Genomic DNA, 22,505 nt, shown 5'->3' on the forward strand with positions numbered 1-22,505 from the left:
CTGCCCAGTGCGAGCATGCACAAGCAAACTGGTGTATCCCTGTCCAGTGGACACATGTAGCACACATGTGAAAAATACAACCTAGGCCAGGGAAGAATGCCACAGAGGCAGGGCCATGCTGAACCCACAGTGAATGTGCACAGTGTTGGATGACACACATGATTAGGGGGGCAGGCTGTGTCAGGGGACTGTAATGGGCACTCTGCTCCATGGTCCTGGAATGAGCTGACTGTAACAAGAGCAACCATCCCGGCACTATGCATATCTCCCACTCATGCACATCATGTCTGGGCCACAACATTGGTAATGCATGCTGCAAGTCTGTTATTTTGAAACCTCACAGTCCTATGTTGAGACTCAGCATCAGTGCCAACAATTATGCACCCCCAAATGACTGAACAGGACAGGGCACAGGCAGACCACCCCCACACATGATGCTGAAAGCAGTGTGCACCTTGGTTAACTGGCAGCCTAGATGACCATGTGCAATAGTGATAACACACAGACCAGGTAACACATGTCAAGGAGGGGAAGGGAGGAAGAACAGCACAGGTTGACTTGGGGGAACAGGATATGCACTACACATATATACCCTGGCAGTGTCTCCAGGTGACTGAGCAGCAACAAAAGCTGGCGACACACAACAACCACACATGTACCTACCCCCTTCCTGCTGCTGTAACTCCTGTATCCGCCTATCCAGGTCAGGGAAGACCACCGCCAGGACACGCTTCATTTGGTGGGTCAGGCGCCGGCACCCGCCATGCTTGCGGGGAGCCTTCTCCTTCAGCATGACCCGGGCGATACTCCGGGTCCATCACCGGATGTCCTGCCATCTCTTCCTCACTTGTGGCAGGCGCCGACTGCGACCCTCCACCGATTGAACAGCCTTGACGGCCTCCTTCCAGATCTTCCCCTTATGGTAGGCGGTTACCTGTGAGGATGACAAAGTGGGACAACATCACTACACCTGCACCATGTCACAGAGACACACATTTTAACATCTTTGATTTGTTGAACAGGGCATAGTATGCTGGCAAGTAATAGCACCTTAGTCATGGGAACATTTGCCACTGTGGACGCACCAATGCACTACATGGTATAGTAAGTACACAGGTGGCATGAGGGGTGCGAACCAAATCCTGATCATGGCACACACTGTGCATCCCAAGCAACACAAGGCTGATGGCCAGCACCGCAAAACAGTCACATGCCAAAGGCCACTGATGAAACCGCAGCAGAGTACACAGATACACACAGGCACAGATCAATCACTTGCCATTGTCAACAGCGGATACAAAGCTCACTCTGCACATGTGCCACTTGCCAGGGGGGTGTCACAGGTGTGGGGCTAGCTCAGCAAGTCAGACACACAGCACGGCTTCCTTCTCACATCAGATGGGTCGAGCAGTTGCCTCCTTCATGCAGCTGTGGTGCAACACTCCACATAGACACTCACCCACATGACAAGGAGCATTCACACACAACAATGTCCAGGGGCGTACACATCATTTGGACACTCTCACCACTCTCACCACAGCTCCACTCAACTCACACACATCTGTGGGTGCAGTCATTTGTCACACCGGGGTGACCACTGAATCACCGCAGGACAATAGAACAAGAATGCCCAAGAGGATTAGCCAGGCTGAATGTGCCATGCACTATGCAGTGAATGTCACAGTAAGCACAATGCAAGTGAGGAGTGCACACATGAACTACATCAAGCTCTGCATGAGAGACATAAGCCTGGGACCCACTCTAAACAACATTTCATGTCTGTCACACCTGGACACAATGCCAGAAGTGACAGACACAAAAAAGGTGCACAGGCAAAAGTAGTGGAGTCAGCACTCACCTGCTCCCCTGGTCGACCATACAGCATGGGGTACTGTGGGAGGATCACATCCAGCAGAGCATCATTCTCCTCCTGGGTGAAAGGCTGGGCCCTCTCCACAGTCCTTGACATGGTGCCAGAGGGAGACAATACAGCAGCAGTGGCCTAGGTGTGTCAGGCAGTGATATGGCACATGTCTCCTCATGTTGTGGCACAATAGATGTGTGATGAGCTGTTTAGACATGTCATGTGTGATGGGGCACTACGTGGCACACTTCCCCTTCACACTTTGCATATATGTGCATGTAGTACAAACGTGTCAAGCACTGCATCACTGGTATGCCACTGTCACCAACACCGCAACTGTCCCCTGATGGCAGGTACACGGATAATTTCACCTGACATGTGACTACCAGCGTGCCACGATGTGAGCTTGCAGTTGGTGTTCCGTCAACTCCATCTGCTGTCGCAGCATCCAACATGTGTCTGTGTGCATATGTGCATGGCACACAATTACGCACACCATGCCACATGTGCAATACCACGTGACATGTGTCTGCATGCATCGAGCATGGTATTGCGACCTGAGGACATATCTGCGTTGTCCCAATGTCTGGGTTATCAGCATTTGACATGTACCCCTTCATGGAAAGGTGTGTCATCTGCCCTTTTTAAATGACATCTGACCTGTGCGTCTAGCTTCCCGCCTGCTGTCTGTATGAGATTACATCCTTCAAATGCAGATATGTGGATGTCTGTCACTCCTGTAATGTGTCTGGCTGTTCACTTACACTGGCACACAGCTCGTTTCATGGCATGTCACGTCGACCTTGCAAATAAACTATTGTAGCTGGCTCTTCATAGGAGTATCACCTTGCTGGCATACGTGTGCTGGATGTATTGCACAGACCAGACTCTGTATTTAGCAGATGTGTATTAGCTGTTGAACATGTGCTCATTTCATTGACCTTGTTGTTGTGATGTACTTGCTCATCGTTAATCCTTCCAAATCTCTGCAGGGCACCGCCTCTCCCCCGACCAACGCCAGACCTGGGTGCCATGCGTGAACATGACTGCATCCGAAGATACCGCTTCTCGCAAGAGTTGATTGAGCGCTTGATCACCCGGCTGGAACCACACCTCCAACCGCGACACAGGTATCCTACTGCTCTGACCCCCAAGATGAAGGTGATGGCAGCCCTACATTTTTTTCCCACCGGTACCTTTCAATTCACCATAGCTGTGGTCGGTGGCATTTCCCAGACAATGTTCAGCTGTGTCCTGCATGATGTTTTAGAAGCCATGTTGGAGCACCTGGATGAATTCATCCATTTTCCCACTCGTGAGCAGTTGACAGGTGTCAAGGGTGGTTCAGTGACTAAATATCGAGGGACACAATATCGAATGCACAAAATATCGACACCAAAATATAGAAGGACAGAATATCGACTCCCTATCTACAAACAGGTAAGTACTAAAATATCGATTCCAAAATATAGAATGTTAAAATATAGTTGCCAAAATATCGAATTTTTTAAAGGTATTAAAAATAATATAAAATTAATTAAATATTAAAAACAATTAAATAAGACATACATAATATAATATAAAAAAGCTTAAAATGTAAACATAATAAAAAAAAAGTTTAAAAAAGTAGAGATTTTGTTGGATAGTGAGAGCGTATAAATTACTATTCCCACTCCAGTAATTGCAACAGTAGGGAAAACGTTGGATAGCGTAGGGGTAAAAATTACTATTCCCACTCCAAAGAGTGCAACAGTAGGGAAAGCGTTGGATAGTGGGAAGGTAAAAATTACTATTCCCACTCGAGTGAGTGCAACAGTAGGGAAAGCGTTGGATAGCGTAGGGGTAAAAATTACTATTCCCACTCCAGTGAGTGCAACAGTAGGGAAAACGTTGGATAGCGTAGGGGTAAACATTACTATTCCCAGTCCAAAGAGTGCAACAGTAGGGAAAGCATTGAATAGCAGGAGAGTAAAAATTACTATTCCCACTCCAGAGAGTGCAACAGTAGGGAAATCGTTGGATAGCAGGAAGGGAAAAATTACTATTCCCACTCCATTGACTCCAACAGTAGGGAAAGCATTGGATAGCGTAGGGGTAAAAATTACTATTCCCACTCCAGAGAGTGCAACAGTACGTAAAGCATTGTATAACGGGAAGAGAAAGATTACGAGTCCCACTCCAATGAGTGCAACAGTAGAGAAAGCGTTGGATAGCATAGGGATAAAAATTACTATTCCCACTCCAGTGAGTGCAACAGTAGGGAAAACGTTGGATAGCGTAGGGGTAAAAATTACTATTCCCACTCCAAAGTGTGCAACAGTAGGCAAAGCGTTGGATAGCGGGAGGGTAAACATTACTATTCCCACTCCAGACAGTGCAACAGTAGGGAAAACGTTGGATAGTGTAGGTGGAAAAATTACTATTCCCACTCGAATGAGTGCAACAGTAGGGAAAGCGTTGGATAGCGGGAGAGTAAAAATTATTATTCCCACTCCAGTGAGTGCAACGGTAGGGAAAGCGTTGGATAGCGGTAGGGTAAAAGTTACTATTCCCACTCCAGAGAGTGCAACAGTAGGGAAAGCATTGGATAGCGGGAAGGTAAAAATTACTATTCTCACTCCAGTGAGTGCAACAGTAGGGAAAGTGAGGGATAGCGGGAGGATAAAAATTACTATTCCCACTCCAGTGACTGCAACAGTAGCGAAAGAGTTGGATAGCGGGAGGATACAAAATACAATTCCCACTCCTCAGAGTGCAACAGCAGGGAAAACATTGCATAGCGTAGGGGTAAAAATTACTATTCCCACTCCAAAGAGTGCAACAGTAGGGAAAGCGTTGGATAGCGGGAGGGTAAAAATTACTATTCCCACTCCAGAGAGTGCAACAGTAGGGAAAGCGTTGGATAGTGTAGCGGGAAAAAATACTATTCCCACTCCAAAGAGTGTAACAGTAGGGAAAGCGTTGGATAGTGGGAGGGTAAAAATTACTATTCCCACTCCAGTGAGTGCAACAGTAGGAAAAGCGTTGGATAGCGGGAGGGTAAAAATTATTATTCCCACTCCAGTGAGTGCAACAGTAGGAAAAGCGTTGGATAGCGGGAGGGTTAAAGTTACTATTCCCACTCCAGAGAGTGCAACAGTAGGGAAAGCATTGGATAGCGGGAAGGTAAAAATTACTATTCTCACTCCAATGAGTGCAACAGTAGGGAAAGAGTTAGATAGCGGGAGAGTAAAAAATACTATTCCCACTCCTGAGAGGGCAACAGTAGGGAAAAAGTTGGATAGCGTAGGGGTAAAACTTACTATTCTCACTCCAAAGAGTGCAATAGTAGGAAAAGCATTGGATAGCGGGAGGGTAAAAATTACTATTCCCACTCCAGAGAGTGCAACAGTAGGGAAAGTGTTGGATAGTGTAGGTGGAAAAATTACTATTCCCACTCCAAAGACTGTAACAGTAGGGAAAGCGTTGGATAGCGGGAGGGTAAACATTACTATTCCCACTCCACACAGTGCAACAGTAGGGAAAGCATTGGATAGCTGGAAGTTAAAAATTACTATTCTCACTCCAGTGAGTGCAACAGTAGGGAAAGTGTTGGATAGCAGGAGGGTAAACATTACTATTCCCACTCCAGTGACTGCAACAGTAGGGAAAGAGTTGGATAAAGGGAGGGTAAAAAAACTATTCCCACTCCTGAGAGTGCAACAGTAGGGAAAGTAATGCTTTAATTTAAAAATAAGATTACATTAATTATCAATACCAATAGAAAGTTAATTAAGATTAATTACAATTATTAAAAATTAATTACCATTGGTAAAAAAATAATTACCAATTAATATAAATTAATTACAATGAATAATTAATTATCAATTAATTATCAATACACATACATTTAAAACAAATATATTTACTTAGTTACAATTAATTTACTTCCCACCCAATTCCCCTATAAACCCACAACCCACTCACAATACTAAAAAATACAATTAACATTATTATCAATTAATCAATTAATAAAAATCATTTAGCAATTAATAAAATTCATTAGCAATTCATACAAATTAATTACCCATTAACACACATTAATTACCAATTAATAATTAATTGTCAATTAATTATCAATACACATAAATTAAATAATTAATATTTACTTTATTACAATTAAATTACTTCCCACCCAATTCCCCTATAAACCCACAACCCACTCCCAATAATAAAAAATACAATTAACATTATAATCAATTAATAAAAATGATTTAGCAATTAATAAAAATTAATTAGCAATTCATACAAATGAATTACCCGTTAAGACAAATGAATTACCAATTAATAATTAATTATCAATTAATTATCAATACACATAAATAAAAAAATAATATTTACTTTATTACAATTAAATTACTTCCCACCCAATTCCCCTATAAACCCACAACCCGCTGCTAATAATCAAAATTAAAATTAACATAATTATCAATTAATCAATTAATATACATTAATTATCAATTAATAAAAATTAATGACCAATTAATAATTAATTGTCAATAAATTAATTATCAAAACATATAAATATAATTAATATTTAATTTACCATAATTAAATTACTTCCCACCCTATTCCCCTATAAACCCACAACCCGCTACGGAATTAAATTACGCAAAAATTAAATTACATAACATTCATTAGTTAAAAAAAATTAAACATACATTACAAAAATAATACATAATTTTAACACATATACTACCATACATAACACTAAAAAAAAAATCGATGTTATGGGATTCTATATTTTTAAAGTCGATATTATGGAATTCTATATTTTTACATTCTATATTATGGAAATCGATATTTTGTACCCCAATTTCGATATTCTGACCTATCTATATTTAGATTTTCGATATTCTGTCCATTCTATATTTTGGAGTCGATATTCTGTCCATTCTATATTTTGGAATCGATATTTAGGTCATTCACCGTCAAGGGTGAGTTCTATGCCCTGGGAGGGATGCCTCATGTAATTGGGGCCATAGATGGGACACATGTGGCTTTGGTACCACCACAGGCACAGGAGGTAGCCTTTCAGAACCGCAAACATTATCACTCTATTAATGCCCTTGTGGTGTGTCTACCTAACATGTGGATTTCCCATGTCTGTGCCTGTTTTCCAGGGTCAGCACACGATGCCTACATCATGAGGCGTAGCAGGGTGCCAGAAATGATGCTGCGGCTGCACGACGAACGAGCATGTCATGTTGGTGGGTATACTCTGTTTGTCCTCTGTTTAGCAGTATCTTTGTATCTTACAGCATCTCCTGACCCACTTCTTCACATGATGTTTCCATGTAGGGGACTCTGGCTATCCCAACATGCCATGGCTGATGACGCCTCTCCGCAATCCCAGAACAGCCGCAGAACACCGTTACAACGATGCCCATGGGCAGACCAGGCGCGTGATTGAGAGGACGTTTGGTCTCCTGAAGAGCCGATTCCGGTGCCTCCACAAGACCGGCGGGTCCCTCCCATATGCCCCGGTGAAGGTCTGCAAAATCTTCCTTGTGAGCTGCATGCTGCAGAACATGGCAGTGGAGAAGGCAGTGCCACTCATCCTGGATCCCGATGAGCAGGAACATCCACCCGTGGAGGATGAAGGGCTTGGGCACGAGGAAAGTGAGGAGGAGGAGGAGGAGGAGGACATCCGGAGTCAGCTCATCCGTAACTTCTTCTCATAATGGTGAGTCCCTGTGTCTGAGTGTGCACACTTTGAGCCTTTTGTTGCATGTGTTTCAATGTGTGTGTCCAGCTGACTGTGTGCTAGTGACTTGGAGGTGTGTTCTGATGTGTCATTCAAGTGATGATGTCATTCCACACATTTTAGCATGGACACTAATTTGTAAAATTAGCATGGTGACAACATCATTCCTGTCGAGTACATGTCCATGTCTGTCGATAACTAGCTCTTTGCTGACTTGTGGTGTGTCTGTCATCCACAGTTTCTTGCGCATGTCATCTGCTCGTGTCTTCGTTGGCCTCCAGCTATTCCTCATGAGTATTGCAACGTGTGCTGAATCAGCGTTCCATGCACGGACATGGTGAAAAGTCATTTTGGGTAAGGAGTGCAGCAAGGCATTTTGTGTGTGGTACGTGTTTGGTTTATGTTGGGACTGCTCCTGTGCATGTTGTGTTATCATGCATACCTGTCAACTCACCATGGGGCACATGACATGTGGCATGGCTCCCATGACTTGATATTCACCCTTCCTGACAGTCATCTGTAATGTTTTGTGGAATGTGATGAAGGCATCAATGTGTGTAAAACGTCCCTCTCGAACATACAGGATGCTGATGGTGGACATAGTGTGGGACATTCCCATAAGAGGCTCAATGGACGAATTGCAGACTCTCCGTGTGGAGCAAGGGGTGTTTGGCTCACACACTTCACTTGTGTGCCAGCTCAGTAGGATTTTACACATCTGTGTGTTGCAGGGGGTGTCCAGTGTAGGTCCCACATGGTCAGAGGAATGACCTGTGAGTCTGTTCAAAAGGATGCATTTCCCTTAGTGTGAGCCTGAGTAATAAAGGCGTTCCTCACACTCCAAGGTGCCTCATCTCTGTCAATGCTGGTCTCTTGCCACTTTGCATGCGGCATCTCTGGCATAGTTGTGAAAGATTGTGCAGAGGAGTCCATGTGTAGTTTAGCAACATGCATGCAGTTCCTCATGGATTATAATCCCTATTGTGCATGAAGTCCATGGTTGTGTATGTATTTTGGCATGTTGGTCCACACAATGGGCCATCAACACCTGCTGAGGGTGTGTCTCCTGTGCGCAGCTCGGCCTTCAGTTCCCTGATCCGGTGTCATTCATCTTTGGTGTTTGTGCATGCATTGTCTCTGGGTGTGCCATGTAACACCGGACACTCCTTCCTTTACACACGCCTGTTGCAGTTGTCCTTCAGACATCCTAGTCTTTGTGTGCAAATTGTGGAATATTTTCAAGGACATGCCGCCTGCTGCTGTGGACCCAGCAGCAAGGGCCCACAGAGTATCCTGATTTGGCAAAAAAAACACGCCTCAAAGATGCTCCTCCCTTCCTCCCACCACCCATTCATTTGGCTGTCCTCAGCTTGTCTATGCCACAGTTGGCGCCACGCGGTGGCAAAGGCTGGAGCATCAGCACATGCAACGTGCACATTGCACGACCCTCATGTCCTTGCATGACACACATCACACTACAGTCTGATGTAGCAGCCACACTCCAAGCAATGTCCATCCGCCAATCTACCGCATGCTGTCAGACATACCCTAAGCGCACACACGACACCTTTGCATGATGAGTGTGCTACTCCAACTGCCTACACAGAGCTGCCACGCCTTCCAGGCCCTGTCACACCAACCAGGTCATGTCCCTCCTACTCCACACCCGCTCTGTACCCCAGCAAGGCCATGGGAGTGGGACTCAAGGCTTCTGCATGTAGTATGGTGTCGTCGTCTGGCACATGGCACAGGTATCATCTCTCAGCGTGTCAATCTACAATGTGTCCAGGACCCCCCTCTCCACCATCACATGCGCACAGCACCTCATCAGCTGGTATGCCATTGACAGCCAGGTGCTCCTCACCCTCACCAAAGACGCAGACATTGCCAGTTCCATTATTCCTGAATGCATGAGATCCATTGATGAATGGCTGTACATGAGCCAACTGAGGCTGGACTTGTACAGGACTGAGGTGATCATCTGAGGATTGTCCCCTTACAGCTGGGTCAAGTGCTTGTGTCCCACCCGCAAGAGCCCTGCCCCGGCACCCAGTGGCCACACACACAAGATGGTGTGCATCATGTATTGCTCACACACATTTGCCATGTCAGTCCACAGCATCTGTACCTCATGCTGCAACGCCCTCTGCATTATGCACATGGTCCACAGATAGATCCACTCCAAGGAAAGACAGACCATCCCCCATGTCCACGACAACATCCGTGTCAAATACTGGCCTGCCCTCTATGGAGCACGTACATCCACACTCCCGGGAAACTTGTCCACATCCAGGGTGCATCTGCACACCTCAGCTTCAACATCCTGCGCCCCAGCCACATCACCGTCCACCATAGATAGCTGCAATGGATCACTGTCTGCTGCAGGATGACCTCAACACTCCCCACCAACACTCAGGAGGCAGCCCACAACCCCGACACAAAACCAACCTTGTACGTCTTGTCATACGAGACCCCGTTGGGCCATCTCCGTGCATCCAACCTTGCCCTGGCCACCATTCTTCACATCCACATACCTAGGACTCCCTCCACATGAGCCATGACCTCTACACCTTAATGATAATCTTCCAAATAGGTCTGTCCGCTCAGTATTGCGAACCTCCCCTCAGCAGCTTGTGGCCATCACAGGTGAGTGTTCTGCTCCATGCCTGCTTTGAATGATACCTTGTGTCCCATGTGTGTCCTGTACCAGACTCAGATCCCAGGGTATGGATGGCTGGAGTTAGTTTAACACTCAGGCATAGTTTGACATTTACACACACATATGTTGTGGAATTAAGCAACATGACAGCAACGTCTCATGAACCAAATATTATTTTTATTTGCGGTGGGGTACGTGTTTTGGTAGGTGAAAATAGGTGCTCTACCGGGGGAATAGAATCCAAAGTTCACAGGGGGAGATGGTATCCTTGGCATTGGAAGTCATCAGAGTCCAGAGCACAGTGTTGGTCATCATTGGTCAGACTGTGACCAGCAAGTCCATGTGGCAGAGAATGTCATTGGATGAGGTGCTGCTGTTGCGCCAGAGGGCCAGGTGCCAGGCCAGGTGACCTGGGAGATGTTGATGGTCCGCTGACTCTCACGGTCTTTTCCGTGGACGACCCACCTTCCTCCGGGGACCCTCAGATGCTGGCCTTGATGATGTTTGGGACGCTCCGTCGGATGAATCCTCCTCCTCCTCCCTCCCTGTGGCTGGTGCTGGTCTGCGCCTGCTGTCACAGGGAGGGTTGCCCATGTTGTCGGCAATCCGACGGAGTGAATGGCTCATGTCCCTTTGCACCGCCAGGGGCTCAGCCTGTCTTGCCTCCATCCGTCCTTGGTGTTGTTGTTGACTGGCATGTTGCTCGGCCTGCATGTTCTTGATCTCGTTGAGGGTCCCCTGCATCTCTGTGAGTCTTGACACTACCTGGCTGATGCCCCTGGTGTCACGCCGGTATGTGTCCAGGATGTGGCGTATGTGGGACATACCGGTTCCCTCAGCTGGCTGGTCAGGTTCGCGCCTCTGCCTGCCTCCACTCCCACCACCCCTGCTCACTTGAGCCTGGCCTGCCGTTGTGGGCACATCGGGTCTACGGGACCCCTGAGGGATGGCATTTGCAGGGTTGCCTGCCTCCTCCTGGGTGCCCGGAGAACCTTGTCCCTTCTGGTCAGACTGGCTCTGTTGTTCAGTGCGAGCAGGGCTCCTGGGTGTCTCCTGGGATATGGCAGCAATGGGGGTGGTGGTTGGTACAGATGTACCTGACGCAGGTGCTGCAGGGGCTTGGGCACCAGAAGGGCCAGGTTGGTCGGGGTCATCCACGGAGTGGTGAAAGTCGTCACTGCCGGTGGGGTCATCTTCACGCCGAGCCGGGGACTGTGATTGTTCCCCCCCAGTGTTGGGGGGAGATCCACGACGTTGCTGTGTGTGTGAGAGAGAGACAATATTAATGCTGTTTCATGTGACATCCATGTTTCATTCATATTCAAGTTGTCACAGTTCCTCCAGGTACTTGGATGTGCCTAGCATTCCTCTCAATGTCCACTTGGGGATGGGTATGTTGCGGGGGACAGATTGATATGTTCTCCTCAGTGATGACCTGTAGAATTTTGGCCAGGATGCTTATTTGGCTATGGATTAGTCTTGGGTCACATTTCCATTGGGAGTGTGTGTAAATCCGTTGCCTGCTTGTGTGTGCTTGTGTAAGGGGGGTGTGTGTGACCGGGACTGCTGTTGGGTGTAGTGTGAGTTAGCATTGTGTCTCTCAGGTGATGTGTCTGTCCCCTCATGGTGAATGCTGGCATGACAGTGAGTGTGAGTTCCTGTGCTAGTTACCTGTGCTTGTGGAGTTGGTGTTTGAGTGTCCAGTGGTCCCAGGAAGGCCTTGTGCTGCATACAGCAGGGCCAAGTGTCAGCGACCTTGTCAGTACTTTGCCAGTCCCTGTGCATTGTGCATGGGTATGCACCTATGCCATATGGGCTGAGGGCATTGGTGTCTGCTTCTCATATTCACAATGTGTTGAGTGAGGCCCACCCTCCCAGCCTCCCGGACATCCAGTCTTGGGTTTGTGGTTGGTGTAGCCTGGGACATGGCATTGGCTTGATTTGTGAATGGTGCATGGAGACGTTGGTGGCATGAGCGTGGTTTTTGAGTGTGGTTGTGTGCGGTGAGTGCTTGGGGGAAGTTGCGTGCATTTTGTGTATTTGTGGTGTGGATGGCATTCCCCTTGGACTACATGTACTCCCACAGCCGGAAGCGTGGCCATCACCTTCTCCTCCCAGGAATGGTATTGTACGGGTCTGCGGGGCAGCCCGCCTCCAGTGATGTTACTCTGGGCGTATTCCTCATTCATCTTCCTGTTGACTGCCCTGCGCATATCGTACCACCTGGCTTGGCATTCATGCCTGGTCCTTCGGATGGGCGCAACCGCATTGACCTTATCGATGATCCTCTGCCACAGGCTGGTTTTTTGGGCTATGCTGGTCTGTCTGACCAATGTTCCAAACAGCTGTGGCTCAACTCTGATGACTTTGTTGACAAGGAGCTCCAGCTCCGCCCTTGTGAACTTTGGATTCTTGTCTGTGGGCATGGTGTGGGGTGTGGGTGTGGATGTTTGTGGGTGTGTGGGTGTGAATGTGACGGTGTGTGTGTGAATGTGAGTGGGGGTGTTTGCGAGGGAGGTTGTGTGAAGGTGTGTGAGTTAAGGTATAGTTAAGGGGTCAGTAAGGTGCAGTTGTTTGAGTATGGGGTCAGGCAGCAGTGGGTCTGTTGCAAAGGCTCATGGGTTGTGTGTGTGGGCCCTTTTTATTGGTCCATTTTTGGGTGTGGCTGTGTTTGAATTTTGGTGGGTGTGTTATAAGAGGTGGTTGTGAGTTTGGGCCTCTGTTTGCCTGTTTGGATGTGCCAGGTCAGTCTTTGAGATGTATTTTGTCATGTAGACGTGTTTTGTGGTGTTGTGTGAGTCGAATTGACCCTCCTTGTGCTGTTATACAGTGTACTGGTTCTGTACAAGTATTTTTCGCGTAGGTACGGTCCGTACATACGCGATATTGGGTGAGGGTGCTGGGGTACGGGGTTGGGGTTGGGGTGCTGCGCGTACATGCAGTGGGGGTACGGCGTGTACAGGTGTGGGCCTGGGGCGGTGGGGGTACGGCGCGTACAGGTGCGGGCCTGGGGTACCCGTGTACATGGGGGGTATGGCACATACATGCGGGGTACGGCGCGTACAGGTGCGGGCCTGGGGCGGTGGGGGTACGGCACGTACAGGTGCGGGCCTGGAGTACCCGCGTACATGTGGGGTACGACGCGTACATGCAGGGGTACGGCGCCTACAGGTGCGGCCCTGGGGTGGTGGGGGTACGGCACGTACAGGTGCGGGCCTGGGGTGCCCGCGTACATGGGGGTATGGCGCGTACATGTGGGGGTACAGCACGTACAGGTGCGGGCCTGGGGCGGTGGGGGTACGGCGCGTACAGGTGTGGGCCTGGGGCGGTGGGGGTACAGCGCGTACAGGTGCGGGCCTGGAGTACCCGCGTACATGGGGGGGTACGGCGCGTACATGCGGGGGTACGGTGCGTACATGCGGGGGTACGGCGCGTACAGGTGCGGGCCAGGGGTACCCACGTACATGGGGGTACGGCGCATACATGCATGGGTATGGCGTGTACAGGTGCGGGCCTTGAGTACCCGCGTACATGGGGTGGGGGTACGGCACATACATGCAGGGGTACGGCACGTACTGGGGGGGTACGGCGCATACGCGTGCAGGCCTGGGGTGCAGTGCGGACAGGGGGGTGTACGATGCTGACATATTGGGGGTGGGGGGGCTGTCCGGCTCGTACACGGGCACAAGTTTACCCGTGTACATGTGTGCTACTGCGTTGGCTCCGTACGGGGCCTTTTACATGCGGTTGTGTATTCGGACGGGCGGTACGAATCGTACTTGCGCGTTCGGACTTTTGTTGTACGATTTGCACGTATGTCTGGCTCCCTCTCGTACACTTTTCACGAGGCCATTCGGACGTAAAAAATTGCGACTCCCTCTCGTAGACATTTCCCGACGCTATTCGTAGGTATTTTTCACGTCCAAATCGTACTTGGCCGTTTGTACGGTACTTGTACGATTCGTACGTAAAAAAATACGGATACGAGTCGGACGGTAATTTTTTGTAACGGATCGGAATTGGCACCTAAATGATTATCAAAATGTATTGATTAATTAATTGATAATAATGTTAATTGTGTTATTTTTTTAGGAGCGGGTTGTGGGTTTATAGGGGAATAGGGTGGGAAGTAATTTAATTTGAATAAAGTAATTAATAATTTTTATTTATTTGTATTTATTTAATATTTCAATTTTACAGTGTTGTTTGTGGTTATTCATTAAATATTAATTAATTATTAATTGTTTGTTAATTATAATTAATTACTTGGAAAATATGTTAATTGTGTCAATTATGTTGGAGTTGTTTGTGCATTTATAGGGGAATATGGTGTGAAGTAATTTATTTAAAAATCATGAATAAATCATTTTTTGATTATAATATATTTATATTAAATATAGTTATTTGTATGTAAAATGTGTTTTAAAACTTTTATAAATTAATGTTTGTAGTTAATGTTTAGTACTTTTTAACATTAAAATATTTTTCAAGCTTTTGTACTTTTTTATATTTTTATATGTTTTTTATTTTTGTGTTAACACTTTTTGTATTGTAGTTGGTATTTTGCTTCTTTTTTATTTTTATTTTAATTATTTTGAAATATTAATTTTAACCCTCTGCTATCCAACACTTTCCCTACTGTTGCACTCTCTGGCGTAAGAATAGTAATTTTTTCTCCTCCGCTATCCAACACTTTCCCTACTGTTGCACTCTTTGGAGTGGGAATAGTAATTTTTACCCTTCGCTATCTAACACTTTTCCTACTGTTGCACTCAGTGGAGTGGGAATAGTAAGTTTTTACCCTTCGCTATCCAACACTTTCCCTACTATTGCACTCACTGGAATGGGAATATTAATTTTTACCCCTCCGCTATCCAACACTTTCCCTACTGTTGCACTCTCTGGAGTGGGAATAGTAATTTTTACCCCTACACTATCCAATACTTTCCCCACTGTTGCACTCACTGGAGTGGGAATACACATTTTTACCCCTACGCTATCCAACACTCTCCCTACTGTTGCACTCTTTGGAGTGGGAATAGTAATTTTTACCCTTTGCTATCCAACACTTTCCCTACTGTTGCAATCAATGGAGTGAAAAATGTAAGTTTAAAAATGTACAAATATTTTAATATTTTATTTTATAATATAATGGTTTTATTATCATATTTTATGTTGTAGGTATATGTAGATATATATTTTACAGTCAATTTTTATATAATTATAGTATTCTAAATAAATTCAAGTTATTAGTTTCTTAAATATTTTAAAGTAAATATATATTTATATATTACATTTTATATATGTATTTTTATTTTTTTTAATTAAATTTGTTTATTATATTTTTCAAAATGCATATTATATCTAAGTAATTTTTTTTTAGCTAATTTTGTAATATAATTGTTTTAACAATTTTTTTATATATTAAAAAAAACGATGTTTTGGACATTGATATTTTTTACAACTATTTTTTTCTCGATATTTTCGTTATTTACATTTTAAAGATAGCATGTCGATATTTTGACTATTGACATCAATATTTTTGTCTTTGATATTTTTGACTTCGATATACTGTCAGTGATTCCTTTGCAACAATGCAGTGAAACTTTGCAATGACATTGGTATCTACCGATCTGTAAATTCGTTTTGTTTAACACTAACTGGTTCTGCAAGAGATATGCATTGCAGAAAACAGTGACGGTTTCCTTTGAGTGCTGTGGTAATTGTAAAATGTGCTGCACACAGCATTTGCGGTCCTTCCACAATCATAGGTTTCATGTAAATGTTATTAATTCTTGGGGTCTATGCAGGTTCACTCTGAAGAAAACTGAATATGCAAAACAGTGTGTGAAGGGGACAATTGTGTCATAAAACTAGCCACAAAGAACATTTCAGCCCATTTTTCTACTTGGCACGTGAAAAATCTGGTATTGAGAGAAGATGGGTATAGTTTTTCCTGCTCGGCTGGGTGTGGTTAAATTGAAGATATGATGAATATTATCTCTGGATACAATTACAAATTTGGTAGAGCTGAAAGTGAATGGAAATTGGGAAACTGCAAGAGTTGCAAAAGGTAAAAGTTGTGAACTTCACAGAGCTTCACTGACCATTAAAATATTTGTGCATTGTGTACCATCCAAAATGACTGCCCATCTTCAAAACCAGCTGCATCCTGTACAAAACCATTATGACAGGCAGCCAGTCTATTTGGCTTACAGGCTCACAAATTCTCAGCAAACTGTAGCCAGGACACAATCAGAATGGAGAAGTAGAAATGCAAAAAGAAAAAACAAGGTGTAGGAAATTGGGTTACTGGTTGAGGGGGTGAAACTCTACTCAAGCAGCAACCACAAGTCTTGGAAGGGTGAAACACATGCAGACCCCAAATAAACCTGTGCTTAACACTCTGGTAGCGTGGCACAAAAGCAGTCAGGCTTAACTTAGAGGCACTGTGTATTTATGCAGCACTTCAAACAGTAATAAAGTGAAAAACACAAAACAAAAAAAATCCCACTCCAATTTAGAAAAATAGAGCAAAATTTAATAAACTATTTGAGACCAAAACAACAACAATCCAACCAGTAGAACTGGAGATATGCAAAGATTTCAGGTATGTACAGCATATAAAAGCACAAAGCGCCACTCGCAGCTATCTGGTCGTGCAAGACCAGGTGAAAGTCACAAGTTCAGGCTGACCACGATGGAGCACGGTCTGGATACAGGGACCAAGTTAGCCCCGCTGAAAGAGTTACTTTCAAAGGTCTAGGGCATAGAGTTCCATTTGTAGTGAAGTGTCATAGATGGTTGGTGCTGTAGTGTGAAGAGTAGGCCGGGCATCGAGGACAGTCATTGCTGAAGCGCGAAGATCCTGTCGGGTGTCGCAGACGGTTGTTGCTGGAGATTCGAGTTGGCGGTCCCCGTCGGCTGTCAATGCTGTCGCACGAAGTGCAGATCTCATTTTGCTAGTCATCAGTGGTGGTCGCTGTGACATGAAGAGTCTGGTTCACCAGAGATTCACACTGGCAAGCGGTGCGGACAGCAAGATCTTGGCACAGGCCCGTTCGCAGTCATGAAGAGCCCAAAACTTCAGAATTTCTCCTTTTCTTGGAGATTGGAGAGGGAGATCATCTAATGCCACACCAAGGGTCCAGGACCTGAGGGGAACCTCTTGGGGATCAGGAACTTAATCCAGCAGAGGCCAGCAAGTCTCAGGTAGGTCCAGTTGCAAGTCCTAGCAGCAGGTCAGCTGGAGAGATGAAGGGAGGCCTTTGGCGCTTGGTATGTCCCTGTAACTCAAAACAGGAGGTCAGTCAGCTGACCCTTGGTGTCACTTCAGCATGGGATGAAGGGTGCAGGTCCAGTCTTCTTTGTCAGTAAGCAAGAAAGCTGGACAGCAGAGTAGCAAGGCAGCAGAGTAGCAGTCCTTCTGGCAGCAGTGCAGCACAGCAATCCTTCTTCTGTGGTACCCAGAGGTCTAGAGATGTACTGAAGAGTTGGGTCTGAGGGTCCTATATTTATACCTGGTTCCAGCTTTGAAGTAGGAGATGGTCATGGTGGTTTCCACCCAGAGGGGTGTCTAGAACCTCCTGCCTAACTTTGCTTGCTCCTGCTTGTATGGGGGCACAAAAGACTAGTGTCAAACCCTTTCTAAGTGTGCTTAGTCAGAGCCTTTGTGATTTGCAAGTATGGTAGGAGACAAGAAAATGCCACCCTTCAAAAAGTGGCATTTTCAAAATTGTGACTTAAAATCCAACTTTACAATTAAAGAGGGATTCAATTACAATTCTTTAGACACAAAACTTGATATTCCTACTCGTCCCAATTGAAAGTTATCACTTATTAAAATGGAATAAGGTAGCCCAATGTTATTCTATAGGAGAGTTAGGCCTTGCAGTAGTGAACAGCAAATTTAAGAGTTTTTCACTACCACGACATGTAAAAGTTTAAAGTACATGCCCAAATTTTGAAATACACTGCACCCTGGCCCATTGACTGTTTAGGACATACCCTAGGGGTGACTTATATGCATTAAAAAGTAAGGTTTAGGCCTGGCAAAATGCTTATTTTGCCAGGTTCAAATGGCAGTTAAAAGCTGCACATATAGGCTTCAATGGCAGACCTGGTTCGATGTTTAAAAATTGCTACTTAGACAGGTGGTACAATAAATGCTGCAGGCCCACTGGTAGCATTTAACCATTTAATTTACAGGCCCTCTGTACATGCAGTACAATTTTAGTAAGGACTTACAAGAAAATTAAATGTGCCACTTGGAGGTAAGCCAATTTTACCATGTTTGAAGAAAAGAGCACACGTACTTTAGCACTTGTCAGCAGATGTAAAGTGCACAGAGTCCTGAGGCTAACAAAAATGAGATGAGCAAAAATGGAGGAGTATGGCTAAAGATTTGGGAGAAGACCACGCTAAGGCTGACAGGTCAAACACAAGGCAACAGGCCTTCTCCATCTACGCACCCAGAATCTGGAACAACGTCCCCATATCCATCAGCACTGTCCCAGCTCTGGTCCCATTAGGAAAATCACTGAAGACACACTCCTCTAAAGAACACTCCATCAAGATGCAGTCACACTCCACTTTTGCCCTTAGAAACAGCTCACTGTGTGGTACCCTAAGGAACACAGGGGCATATTATCAAGCCAGGCAATAAAATTATCGCCGCTTTAGCGGCAGAAAACTTCCGCTAAAACGGCGATAATGGGCTTGATAATATGCTCTATGGAATTCCAATTGAAGCTCAGGTTAGATGGCCTTCACATCTAACATGGGCTTCAGTTGGAATTCCATAGAGCATATCATCAAGCCCATTATAGCCGTTTTAGCGGCAGTTTTCTGCCGCTAAAGCGGAGATAATTTTATCGCCTGGCTTGATGCCCCACAGTTCTTCTGAATTCATTGGGGCGTCGGAACATTAGACCACGCAGTAGACAAAACTGATTTTTGAAAAGGGTTGCCTGGGGAATGGGCAGCTAATATTGAGATCTTCAGACTTTTGAGCTGATATGACCAAACCTTTGCAGATCAGGCGCTAGTCTGACAGTGAGACTGATCGGCATTGCCACGTCTTGTTGAGTACCACACACACAGTGCTTAATTTGTGCCGGTGCTTTCCGGTGCTAAGCACCGGCACTTATTTCTCAGGGCCGGGTCTACTACACGGGGTGGCTACCTCACTAATAGTAAATAAAAGAAAAAGCCAGTTGCTTTTATGAAAGGCTCCGTGGTGCTTAGTTTCAGGCAGCACGTAACCTGAAACTTGTTGTTTAGCACTGTGAAAGTGTATGAAGCTACGTATATGTGAGTTTGGCCTAGAGTGTACTCACCCTCGAAGCCCAAGGAAGTATTGTGCCATCAGGATGGTGGCACGACTAGATCTCTCATGGACCCCCGGTTGTGGGCCCTTCCGAGGCCCCTGCTGTGCTATGTTCTCCAGGACTCTAAGGCCCTCATCAGGCCTTGGCTGCCCGAGCTCTGCTCCTTTTTCTGGGGCCGCCATGGCAGCTGGGGTGGGGGGGCGGCTCCCACCTGACACTCCCGGGCTACTTTCACTTTCAGTTCTGGGCGTGGCCTCCACTTTGAGGCACGGACTGCAAGCTGCAAAGCCATGCTGAGGGGCCCTGGCCCCGATCCCCAGGACCAGCCATTTCTTCCCAAAGAAGCTGAAACTCCACCAGAACTGAAGGCACAGGTGCTGTGGCCGATGTCCGAGGCCCGCAGGGGGCACTACATGATGACCCTAGTGCTGAGTGAGGTGCTACGGAGGCGGAAGGAACTGGAGGCGGTGGAAGCTGATCGTGAGATGAGGAGGTGAACAGAACTGCACTGACTGGGGGCCTGAGGAGAGGGAGGGGAACCCGAGACAACCAAGAGATTTATTTACGAGCATTAGTTATGTGGGAGTGGGCAGGGTTGTCATTTAGGGGCGGGAGGCAGTGGGGGTCACCTAGCTGCTAATGTGTGCTCACGCCAGAGCCACAAAAGTGCCAGAGAACGGAACCAAGTTGTGGAGAAATACACTGCTTACTTTAAAAACTGTAGGAGAAAATATCTGTAACATAAGGTTATTTTGTTCCAGAAATGTTTCAGGCAAACAACATTACAGATGAAAACTATTCCCACTAAAACGTTGTCTACCGAAGAGAACAATTTTGCAAAGTGCAAAAGTTGTCCGATTTCCGGCAGCGGTCACATTGTCAAAATTGTCATAAATAAAGGCAGAGCTTGAAAAGATGCGCTCTCTGGGCAATGTGACAACAGTTTAACCAGTGTTGGAATAGAAAAAACATTACTCCTTGAAGCCATAAATTGGGATGGTCAAGGTGTGGCAACGAAAATGAGGTAGCTTCAAAAAGCATCCGGACCGGTCAGTTCATACATTTATTTTATTTTAAAATCTTCTTCCACAAAGGAATTGAAAAAAAAATAAAATGTGACAGAGAATGTGAGCACCATTAGTTCTCTCACAGCAGCCCCCTTGCATAGATGGTCACAAGTCTTTTAGCTTTCGATTAGTCAAAGCTCCGCTGAGAGGAATTGATGCCAATAGGTCTTGCGTATGCGGGATATATTGGCTTTGTTCATTTTTTTTTTTATAGTTGTGTGTTGCATTGTGGTGTGGTATGCAATGGCCTGTCATTCTATAGTGTTGTATGGTATGGCCTGTCATTCTATAGTATAGTATGTGAGCAGTGTTCCTGTATGAATACAAGTTGACTCGTGCCTGTATGAGTGCAGGGCGAGTGATGCACCTGTATAACTGCTGGTTGACTTGTGTGCCTGTATGAGTGCAGGGTGAGTGATGTGCCTGTATGACTGCAGGTTGACTCGTGTACCTGTATTAGTGCAGGGTGAGTGGTGTGCCTGTATGAGTGCAGGTTGACCTGTGTGCCTGTGTGAGTTCAGGGTAGTGATGTGCTTGTATGACTGCAGGCTGAGTGGGGTGCCTGTATGAGTGTCGGGTAAGCGGTGTGCCTCTTTGAATGCCAGGTGAGCACTGGACCTGTATGATTTCAGGGTGAGCGGTGTGCCTGTATAAGTGCAGGGTAAGTGGTTTGCTTGTATGAGTGCAGGGTGAGTGGTGTGTCTGTATGAGTGCAGGGTGAGTGGCATGCCTGTATGAGTGCAGGGGGACTGGCGTGCTGTATGATTTGCAGGGTGAGCACTGTGCCTGTAAGAGTGACTCTTGTGCCTATATGAGTGCAGGGTGAGTGATGTGCCTCTATGCAGGCTGATTGGTGTGTCTTTATGAGTGCAGGGTGAGCACTGTGCCTGTATAGGTGCAGGGTGAGCACTGTGCCTGTATGAGTGCAGGGTAAGCAGTGTGCCTGTATGAGTGCATGGTGAGCTGTATGAGTGCAGGGTGATCACTGTGCCTGTGTGAGTGCAGGATGATCACTGTGCGTGTATGAGTGCAGGGTGAGTGGTGTGCGTGTATGTGTGCAGGGTGAGAGGTGTGCGTGTGTGTATGCAGGATGAGAGGTGTACCTGTATGAGTGATGGGTGAGCACTGTGCCTGTATAAGTGCGGGCTGAGCGGTGTGCCTGTGTGAGTGCAGGCGGTGCACTGTGCCTGTAAGAGTGCAAGGGGAGCACTGTGCCTGTAAGAGTGCAGGGGGTGCGGTGCAGCTTTTGACTGCAGGCTGAGCGGTGAGCCTGTATGAGTGCAGGGTGAGGAATGTGCATTCATGAATGCAGGGTGGGGACTGTCCCTTTGTGAGTGAAGGGTGAGCATTGTGACTGTATGACTGCAGGCAGAGCGGTGCGCCTTCAAGACTGCAGGGTGAGCACTGTGCCTGTATGAGTGCAGGGTGAGCACAGGGCCTGTGTGAATACAGTGTGAGTGGTCCAAACTGAAGCCTGCATAGATGGGCATTTCTGACTCGTGCAGTATGTGCAGTTTACAGAACTCCATTATTTGCGCTGTAATGCCGAAGTCATTTGCACATCTGATAAGTGCCATTTTCAGATACCACAGCATTACATACTGTGCATATTAAGGGTCTGCATTGTGTACTCTAGACATATTTTTGACATTGCATTGTACATGAGCCTATTTTATATGCACATTTTGGAGACCTGATATATGCATATAATCAGAGGTTTTAGATGGCCATAGTGGGCATATTACAGGATTGAATGATGTGCCTAAATCAGTTACAGGTTGTGCATGTATGTGCCAGAGAGGTGCATATTGTGCATCTAGCAGTGTCCAATATATATTCT

The sequence above is a fragment of the Triturus cristatus genome, chromosome 2_2 (genome assembly GCF_964204655.1).
Source record: "Triturus cristatus chromosome 2_2, aTriCri1.1, whole genome shotgun sequence".
NCBI lineage: Eukaryota > Metazoa > Chordata > Amphibia > Caudata > Salamandridae > Triturus > Triturus cristatus.